We start from the raw sequence: 10971 nt of genomic DNA on the forward strand, positions 1-10971 counted from the left end.
CTCCCTTGATCACAAATTTAGAACTCCAGATACTACGCCACACATAGCTTGGATTATGACCAATATTAGAACTTAGATAATCGCTATTCGGAAAATACCTGGCTTTGAAAAGACGGGAAACAAGAGAATCTTTGTTGGTCGTAAGTCTCCAGGCTTGCTTACTTAACATAGCGAGGTTGAAAGCATTCAAATTCTTGAAACCCATACCCCCATCAACTTTAGGCATAGATAAACGATCCCAGGAAAGCCAATGAATACCTTTGGCTCTATCTCTTTTATGACCCCACCAGAAGGAGTTCATCATCTTTTCGATCTCATCAATTAAGGAGGAGGGAAGGAGGAAAAGACTCATAATATAAGTCGGTATAGATTGTAGAACAGATTTGATCATGGTTTCTCTCCCTGCTTGTGACAAACTTCTACTACTGCAAGAATTAATTTTCCTCCATATTCTATCTTTGATGAAGCTAAGCGCTGATTTCCTGCTTCTACCGATCATGGAAGGGATACCAAGATAGTTACCGGTACCCAGAACCTGTTGAACCCCTAAACACGTTGCCAGCTCTAAACGAGTATCGGGGTTTACATTCCTACTACAATAAAATTCAGATTTTTGGAAGTTAATAGCTTGACCTGAAGCTTCCTCATAAGTAGCAAGAATATCCTTCATGACATTTGTTTCTGCAATATTAGCTCTGAAGAAGAGGAAGCAATCATCGGCAAACAAAAGGTGAGAGATAATAGGGGCATTTCTGCAAATTTTAACACCATGGATATCACCTCTATTTTCTGCTTTCCTGATAAGAGCAGTAAGACCTTCCGCACAAAGAATGAATAAGTACGGAGATAAAGGATCTCCCTGCCTTAACCCACGCCCGGGGACAATCGGCCCGATCATATTGCCATTCATACTCACTGAATACTCCACCGTTCCAACACAAAGCATGATCCACCCAACCCATTTTTGACAAAAACCCATAGTGATAAGAATATCCTTTAAGTAATCCCAGTCGATTCTATCGTAGGCTTTACTAATATCAAGCTTAAGAGCTATCTCTCCAACTTTGCCTCTAGTTTTGCTCTTCATAAAATGAATCACTTCAATAGCAACCATAACGTTATCCAAAATAGATCTTTCGGGTACAAAAGCTGACTGATTATCTGAGATGCATTTACCTAAGATCTTCTTGAGGCGATTAGCAAGAACTTTCGCTATAACTTTATAAAGGACATTGCATAGTGCAATCGGGCGCCAATCCTTCATAGTCGTTTGGATATCTCCTTTCGGAATGAGAGTGATGTTAATTTTATTAAGACTTTGCGGAAAAACACCTGTTTCGAGCCAATCACATGCTGCTTGAAATATATCAGTGCCACAACTGTCCCAAAAGTGATGGTAAAAGCCAGGATTAAATCCGTCGGGACCCGGGCTCTTATCAGCTTGCATCGAGAAAATAGCGTCTCTAAATTCATTCAAAGAAAATCCAGCAGTAAGCATGTTATTATCTTCTTCTGAAATTAAAGTGCCTATAGCTTGTAGAACACGATCCCGAGAGCTTGTTTTCTTTTGGAATAAATCATTGAAATAAGCACCAGCCACTTGACACATCCCTTCAGTAGACTCAATAACATCTCCATTCTCATTGACAAGAGACTTTATAACATTTACTTTTTTCCTAACAGTAGCTGTGACATGAAAAAATCGAGTGTTGAGATCGCCGTCTTTGTACCACTGGGCTTTGGCTCTTTGCTTCCAAAAAAGATCATCTTTCACCAGTAGAGAAGTTAACCGTTTCTTAAGGGCTGAAAAATAATTAAGATTCCTTTCCGAAACGTGTTGTCTAGCTTTATCCAACTTCTTGCAAATACCGTCAATTTCCTTTCTAACCTTACACCAATTTTTTTGACTCCATTTTAACATTTCAGTTCCACACACTTCCAGCTTTTTGGTAATTTCTGCATACTCACAGTTAATCCAATTATCACGCACAAACTCCGCAAAACCCGGTTTAGTAAGCCAAGCATTCTCAAACTTGAAATTCCTGGCTGCATTATGATGTACCGTAGGAAAACACCGTAACAGAACTGGGTAGTGGTCTGAGGAGGCAGCTGTCAAGCATTCTAGTCTCGCACCAGGGAATAAATTGCTCCGTTCCGTATTCGTCATTGCTCTGTCTAATCTTTCTTCCACAGCTCTGGGAGTACCAAGACTTTTGAACCAAGTAAATAAATACCCTTCTAAAGGGATATCAATCAGACCAGCCTCCTGAATCGCTTGTCGAAAACCTGAGATCATCCAGTTTGGCCTTTCATTTCTACCTTTCTTTTCATTGGAGGACAGAACATCGTTGAAGTCGCCAATGATGCACCACGGCAGATTGGAGCTGTCAGATAGATTACGGATTAAATTCCATGAGTCCCTTCTACGAGAGCTCTCGGGGAAACCGTAAAAACCAGTAAGTCTCCAGTTACCTTGAATGGAATCTTCAACCATCATATCAATGTGGTTATTAGAGTAATTTTGAATAGAGCATTTTTTATGTTCATGCCAAAACACAGCCATACCACCACTTCTACCAATACGATTAATCGAAAAGCAATAATCAAAACCCAATGAATAGCGTAAACTTTCAACTTTATTAGCATAGCTTATTGTTTCAAACAAAAATAAAACATCCGGTTTATATCTTCGGATGAGGTATTTAAGATTCGGAACTACACTCGGGTTACCCAGACCCCGGCAGTTCCAGCTTAGTACAATCATTTGTCTTGGCAGGCCTGCTGAGCAGTACCCGCCATAGTTACAGCGACAATATTATCAGAAAATTGCTGTTTGAGATTGTCAGTTCCAACAGCTTCCGTGTATTGAATTGTGTCTTCTAGCATCAAGTCATTAGCAGCAGCAAAGGTATTGATGACCTGTTCATTCAGATCAGCTATGGTAGTATCTGTCGTGCGAGATCTCTTCTTCACAGCATTCATATCACTATCTTTTTGGAACTCCATCTCTGATAATATGATTCCTTTGAATTGAGGTTTGCGGCGTGCTTGAGTCTTCATGGACAGCTTTGTGGCAGCAATCTTACTTCTGCTTGTAGAGGATTGAGTCCCATTTGCTTTTCCCATGTCCGACACGAAAATGTTAGGAGCTAAGCTTTCCAAAGCATCATGTTTTATCGGGCCAGTTTCTGTTGCTACAGCATCAACCTCCTCACGTTTCCATGAAGGTTCAATTTCCTTGCTATTCACATTTTGAAATGCTTTTCGAATTAACTTGGACGGATCAGCAACCCCGACGTTAATCGGACTCGACATAGCACCGGTATTCTCCCCCGTAGTGAAGCTGTTTGTAATAACCCGCGTACTCATTTGGTTCGAAACTTTAGAGTTCTAACCATTAGTCAATAAAAGGGTAGTTGCTGCAGCAGGTTTGGTTACATCACCCTGTTCCAGAAAAATTTTATTGTCAAACACTTTAAAGTTCCCTCTTGGTATCTCAACTGGTGCATCACGGCATCTGAAATTCGGGGGAGTAGCGACAATGTTGTTCACCACCTGCACCGCGGAGAGAGTTGAAGCTAATTGTTCAGTTTCCATAGTCGACTTTCCTACCTCACTGACAAGCATTTTGTTAGTCAGCGCCACTGCCAAGTCTGTTACGGTACTTCGCACATTTCTGTTTGTAATTCCGGTTATGCCATTTGCAATTGAAACATCTCCCTTAACAGCAGGATTAAAAACAATCCAACTATTAGGAGCTTCACCATTCCTGCCAGCATGTTTGAAAAAGACCAGTTTTTTGGAAGTTGGATCTCTGTCAATAACTACTTTTCCATACAACATATGCTCGCATACACCGCTACTCGAGATCTCCTCATTCGGTTGACTATTGAGCGTGCTTTCCTTGTTACTTCGGGCTCCACTTTCATTATTTCGACCATTACGTAACCATTTGTTTTCGCCTCCGATACCACCTGACGCACTTGACTCCGCTCTCAGGAAATTGCCCCAACCTTTTAACTCATTGGATAAATTGGAGCAAAGCCTTCTAGGACAGAATTTCTCCGAGTGACCAATGATTCCGCAGAGGAAGCAGAAAGTGCCTAGTTTTTCAAATTTGAAAACTAGAAGTACCTTGTCGCCTTCCACCCATGCCTGTAAATGAGACAATTTTGTTTTTACTGCAATGGATCTAATTACGAAAATTAAGGCTCCTTTGTATATCTTATTTTCTTACTCAACCCCGTTATGTAACTACATTTATTTTAGAAGCACAACACCACTTATAACATCATTTTTAGAAGGATGTTTCAGTGTTTAAACACTGACAATTTTCGCGATAAAATAATTTCAAAAACAAAGAGCATAGAAGTAAAATATTGAGGTTTTTATTCATAAATTTAATGTAAAATAAAATGATGAGAAATCTCTTTTATATATAGCAAAAATTTGGCCCAAAAAGCAAGTGATTCATGGAACAAATTAAATGATTTTATCGACTAACACATATTTTAATCGATTAAACTGCTTCCAAAAATGACAACCTTAATTCAAAAAAGAAAACCTTAAAATGGTTATATGGTTTAAATTATTAATAGCTTTTTAATTGATTAAAATTCATTCACCTTACTTTAATCAATTGGACCGAGTCCTTAATCGATTAGGCAGTGAGTTAACTTTTCATTCATACATGCCATGATAGGTTTTATAGTTTTAATAAAAATAAAGAGGATTTGAAAATATTTATTTGTGGTGGCTGACTTGGTACTTTAAGACTTATTATTGACTTTTTTACAAATTAAAACTACTCATTCTCAGACGTTAAACGCGGGACCTGACGAGCTTTCAGACTCTCTCTTTCCGACTTTAAGATTCCCTATTTGATTCAACGATTGATAATTACTTCAATTGGATCTTTGAATCATCTGATTGATGAAGCGTGAGGTATATATTCTTCTTAACCATATGTCATCGTCAAGAGTTTATTAGACAATTGATATCAACTTCCCATTTGACTGTTGTCACAAAGAATTTTCAACATTCAAAAGTCGTTTGACTTATGGAGCTGCCTTATTTAAAGATTGCTTGGCAGTTGTCATTTTTATTACACTATTATAAAGTATACCTTCGGTGACACTATACTACCACAACTACTAGTAAAATTGCATTTAGTGACCGAATTAGAGACTGGAAAAACTTAAAAATGGGTCACTAAAGCGTTTTGCGACCATTAATTTTGTGTTGAAATAGTGCTAGCCGCTAAGCTTTTGCGACGAATTTAGTGACCGAAATTTAACGACTGAATTGGTGACCGAAGTTAGTGTTCTTTTTCGTAAAATAAAATTAAAAAATAGTGATACCTGCAACATCCCGATTTATTAGCTATTTTATTAATTAGCTTATTTGGTGTTTTTATTAATTATTTATTTTATTTAATTATTTTGTGTGATAATTATTTAATTGGTGTTTTATGCTAATTAGATTAATTAGACTATTAGTAATATTATGAGGTAAATATGATAATGGGCCTAATTAGTAGAAATAGAAGGATGGGTAGTAAGTGGGTTAAGCCCAAATTAGAGAGAAAAGAGTAGTAAGAAAGTTAGGTCATTTTCATAACATAATTTTGGTAAGAAGAAGAGAGTAGAGAAAGAAGAGAAGAGAAGAGGAATTGGGAGAAACTAGAAGATAGAAGGAGATTAATCTAAGGTAAGAGGGAGAATTCCATTATCTTGATAGTATATGTATGCAATGTATGATACTATACTAGATAATCATCTCTCAATTTCATGTATTTATTCAATGTTTGGGTTTATGTGGAATCAATGAGATTTTATGATTTTGTCATGTTTAATGTGTTGTATTGATGACCCGTAACTAGAAACATGAATAGGAACCTATAACATGTGATAAATTGCTATTGGGATGAGTTTTTGTTGGATAAAAATGATTTTCGGATGTGCTGTCACGAATTGGCTTTTTTCAAAAATACGCAGAAGCCGCATCGCACAGTCGAGGGCGCATCGCGCGCTTTTGAAAGTACGTGAACCCTCTTGGCAAAAGGTAGCGCGTGTTGCGAGGGGTATTTGGTGCGTAGCGCGACCTGACACTCAAATTTTGTGATTTTGATTCTTTGATTATGGATTTTGTATGCTTATGTTTTAAGATGGATTTCCATGTATTTTAATATTTTATTCAATGATGTTTGGATAGGTTTTGAATCGAAAATGAAATTATACATGAAACTTATGTTTTTGGTTATGTATAGTGTGATTGTGTGAATTGAGTGAATAACATGAATTGACTTGTGTGCTATATGTTATAAGTGATCATTGAATGTTAAATGTATGCTTGTTTAATGATAATTGTGTGTTGTGCAACATTTTGGTGAATAATTCGAAGTGTGTGAATTATTGTGATATGCTTGGATAATTAAGGTTGTGTGATAATCTTAATTGCATATGTTGTATGATGTCGTACATACATTCATGGGGAAATTGTACTCTAGTTGACTTTGATCCTTGTATGGAAACATGAGCGGCTTTGTTCCTTTTTTGGATTCGGAAGGGGTGAACTAAAGGTTCATATTTTGAGGACTTTGATCTTGTCTGGATCGGAAGCGTGGCTCTGATTTTTAATCGGGAGCGGTGAGCTTGATACTCACATGGTACCACTTGCATTGAGTCACATTTATTACATTCGGGTCGCATTATATGTTATGTGATTACTTGAATTGATGTGAATTGCCTTGATAATAATTGGAAATTATGTTTTGTGCGATAATTGTGGAACTTATCCAATTTATGAAGTGTGATGAATGATAATGCTATTATATGCTATATTCATTGTACATATTGTATATATTCATTATGATGCGAACTCTCACCCTTATGTTTGAATGATGTTCATGGTGACATCGTGCAGGTTCTGACGAGTAGTGAGCTTGTCCGAGGATTTAGTTGAGGAGCTTTTGGTTTATTGTTTTGATTAGGTAGTAAGTCAAATGCTCTGATCATGTAACACTGAGGTTTTGTTTTGAACTCATGTTTTATTGTAGGATATTGTTATCTTTATGATGTATGACTTGATGTGTTGGATATAATGTTATTGAAGGCCGTGTTGCCTAGTTATTGGATTTCTTATCGCATTGTTTGATGATATTATTTTGAATTGGTAGACGGATATTGTTCTTGTGTAAAAACCAGATTCTAGATCGGGCTTACCCTTAGGGTAGGGGAAGCCGTTAACGAAGGAATGTTTAGATAATTTCGGGGAGTTAGAGGCTGTGTTTTGAACACTTTTCTCTAAGATGAATGTCTTGCTTAACCCTCTTGCGGGAGCCCCTATTTATAGCTTCACTTGGTCCTTATACCTCAATAAAGAGATGACCTTTGAGCCTTCATCATTATAGGCGTTGAGATGGACCTTAAATGTGAGTCCATTAATGGTGTAATCAATCATGAGTTATAGCCGAGTTCCGAGTAACCTACATGGACGTTACAATCTTTCGTATTATGTCCCTGCTCTGTTTATACAAGTACTCGATGCCGGTTTCCAGCCGATTAGGGTACCCGTCCACGAGTACCCAGTGTCCGGTGAAGGTAACCCAGATAGACCCTATGAGGACGTATAGCCAACTTCAGTACTCGGTCTGGACAGTGAGTCTTCCCGAGTAGGTACAAAGCCTTTACGAAGATTCCCGTTATTAGGTCGCGGCCTCCAAGAATCCCGATCCCGGAACAAGCCCCCCGAGTACGGGTTCTCGTTTCCCCCGAGAAGATGCGCTCGGATGAAGTCCTCGAATTCTTTGTATAGCCGTTTGTGAAACGTGTCATCCAGTTGACCAGTTGCGTGTCTAGTGGGTTTTTATGCACTAGCAATGATGACTTTTATGGGGAATAAGTTTTTCTAGATAACTGTTCGCCTAGCCCTCATCATTGCCTTAAACCCTATTTAAACCTTCCTTCATACCATATTCCACCATCGTCTCTTTCTACAAGCGATTCATCCTCAAAAACCGTTTCCGATTCTCCATCAAGTAACTAACTTCATGTATTTCTTTCTCCTTTCCTTTATTCTCTTAGTTATTTTTGAGTTTAGGATCGTACTCAGCCATGGGGAAAATGGGAGAATACCATAAGATGTTTGATATCTCAAAAAATGCTTATGAGAGAAAGAGGTTGTGTGAATATTTTTTTAGGAGATATGGAAGAGAGTTTAGGTAAAGATGAAATGAATCGACTCCTCAACGAGGCCCATTATGACTCTGATTCATCTTCCTCTTTCTCCTCAAGTTCCGTTGAGTTCATTTTGCAAACCGCCGCTCCTTTCGACGAAAAAGTCATGAGCTACAAGACCAGTTCTTTTGACGAATTTGAAATAGCGAAGCTTAGTTTCCTCAGGAGCATATCCTCGACCGGGAATGAAGACGATGTGGTTATGGAACCATGCGGTACTGGGGAAGGAGTTCTTACCCTTCATCCTTCGAACTCATAAGACGATTTGTTTACTTCTATCCGAGTGTGATATAAACCTTTGATGTGAAGATCCCCTTCTCGGATTTTGAAGTTGATATTTTGAAAACTGTGAATGCACCTCCCTCACAACTCCGCCATAATAACTAGGGCTTTATAAAAGCCTTCCAACGGGTTTGTGAGGCCATTTCCATTGTTCCCAAGGTTGGTTTGTTCTTTTCCTTCTTTGAATTGAAGGGTTTAGAGAAGAGTAGTTGGATACAAATAAGTGGAATTCCTTCCAGAAGCTTCCTGATAGCTTATTCCAGCAATTATAAGGATTACAAAGGTAAGTTCGTGAGAGTAAAGGGCGGCCCGACTTGTCCTCAAGTCATCTACGTGGCTGATGGTCATGCCTGTTTCCCTCACTATTGGACCAAAGAACATGTTCCCAAATGTGGTTTTGCTTTTGACAAGCTGAGTGAAGTGGAGCGTGTTTGTTTGAGAGTTTTAGACTCTTTCCGAATGATGAAAATTAAATCTTTGCTTTCGATTCCTGATGAGAAACTCCTAGCTTTCCTGGGTAATAATCTTTTTTGCCATATGTAAAGCTTTCTGTCTTTTTTGTGCATTTCTAATCCTGGTGATTTTCTTATGCAGACAAAATGACTAATCTGTCAGTTGCCGAGAAGAGGAAAGTTCTCCTCGAGGCACGTGCTTCTCAGAGAGGTATCGAGGGTGCAGTTGAGAAAAAATCAGACCTCTCTGGCCTTGGGACTCAGACCACCAAACGCAAGAAGGTTACGACATCAAAGTCTTCATCCATCGACCCTCTTGATCACGAGATGCCGGTTCAAGAGATGCCCGGGGAACTTCATCAGCCTACCCCGAAGTAATCTCGAACCGTTATGAGCGAAGACGTCTGTCAAAAAGACGTGGATATGCTAGCCCTTATGCGAGGTCCCGACGAAGGAAGTGGTGATAAGCCCGGGGAGTTTCATTTTGGACAAATGACTTTGACGGAGTTAAGTATGCTTACGACCACCTCAATGTTGAGGGTGACATCTAAAGAGACAAATCGGTGCCTCCCTAAGAGATCTTCCAGAACCTAAGTTCTTACCTTATGAGGAGCATGGTTCTACCCCTTGCCTTTTTGAAATCGGGGATGACCATGGAAGAAAAGCCCATAACCTTGAAAAAGATCAAAAGCTCCAGTTGGAGAAGGTGTCCAAGTTAGAAATGATCCAACGATCATATTGAATTAAATTAAATAATAATAAAATATAAATAGCATATTTTTTTGCCTGAAAAATAAACTATTTATATGACCGTTTGATCAATTCTTTTAAATTTTGACACTTTGGTGTTATTTGATCTTATTCCATATATATATATATATATATATATATATATATATATATATATATATATATATATATATATATATATATATATATATATATATATATATATATATATATATATATATATATTAAAACTAACTTTCAAAAATAAAAATTGCTCTAATAGAATTTTGAAATCTTACTAAAACATAAAAGTTGTTACACTTATACAATTAAGCTGATAAACTTCAATATTTCAACGATCACAACCTTTTGAATTTTCCAAGTCCTTATATTGGTAGTTAAATTCATCATCTTTGAAGTTTACTGATTATCAATTAGAGGGCCCTGACATCAACAATAAGAGTTGAACATACAACTTATCAAGTAAATCATCTTCCTACAAATTAAACCATCATTCATTAACAAACAATATTTTTTTATATAACTAACATCCAAATACAATTTTCAAGCAAAAATTCAAACTCTTGAAAAAAGACGTAACTAATCCAAATCTATAGAAGTATTTGGCAAGAGTGGTGGCAACCTCCTTGTAAATTTTGGATGCAGCCAAATAAAAGAGGGTCTGATCAAGGCAAGTACAAGACAAATAAACCATATTGTATATATAATAATATATCCACATAATCCCCACTTGTCTGGTAACAACATCAACACTAAAGAAATTAATGAAAGAGAACCAAACACTTCCATGAAGGTATCAACCTTTGAATCAAACTTCAGCTTAACCCAAAATGTCATACAATATAGTAGAAAACTAGCTATGGTTACTAACGTTATGATTGGATGAAGTTGAAATGGGGTAGGGTTTTCTGGATATCTAATTTGGAGGAAACCGAGGAGTCCAAAGAAAACGAAGGCCACAAGACCATGCATAAGATTGGTTTCTGTTTCTGTCATGTTATAAACATTGACAACATTAATGGTGACTTTAGAACTTATTAAAGCACGATTAAAAGTCGATCTTTGTCTTGCTACACGATCCATAAAACTGAAACAACCAGTGCTTCTTTTTATTCTATGGATTCAATAAACTGAAACTCTATATATACAAGAGTTTTGTTGCCAAGGTCATATTGAGTACTGGTGCACAGGTATCACTTTAACTTGCCACGCATTTTCCTATATGTGGTGTAGCCATTAAAGTCCAAAAA

Source organism: Vicia villosa, unplaced genomic scaffold, assembly GCF_029867415.1.
Source record: "Vicia villosa cultivar HV-30 ecotype Madison, WI unplaced genomic scaffold, Vvil1.0 ctg.003920F_1_1, whole genome shotgun sequence".
NCBI classification, from domain to species: Eukaryota; Viridiplantae; Streptophyta; class Magnoliopsida; order Fabales; family Fabaceae; genus Vicia; species Vicia villosa.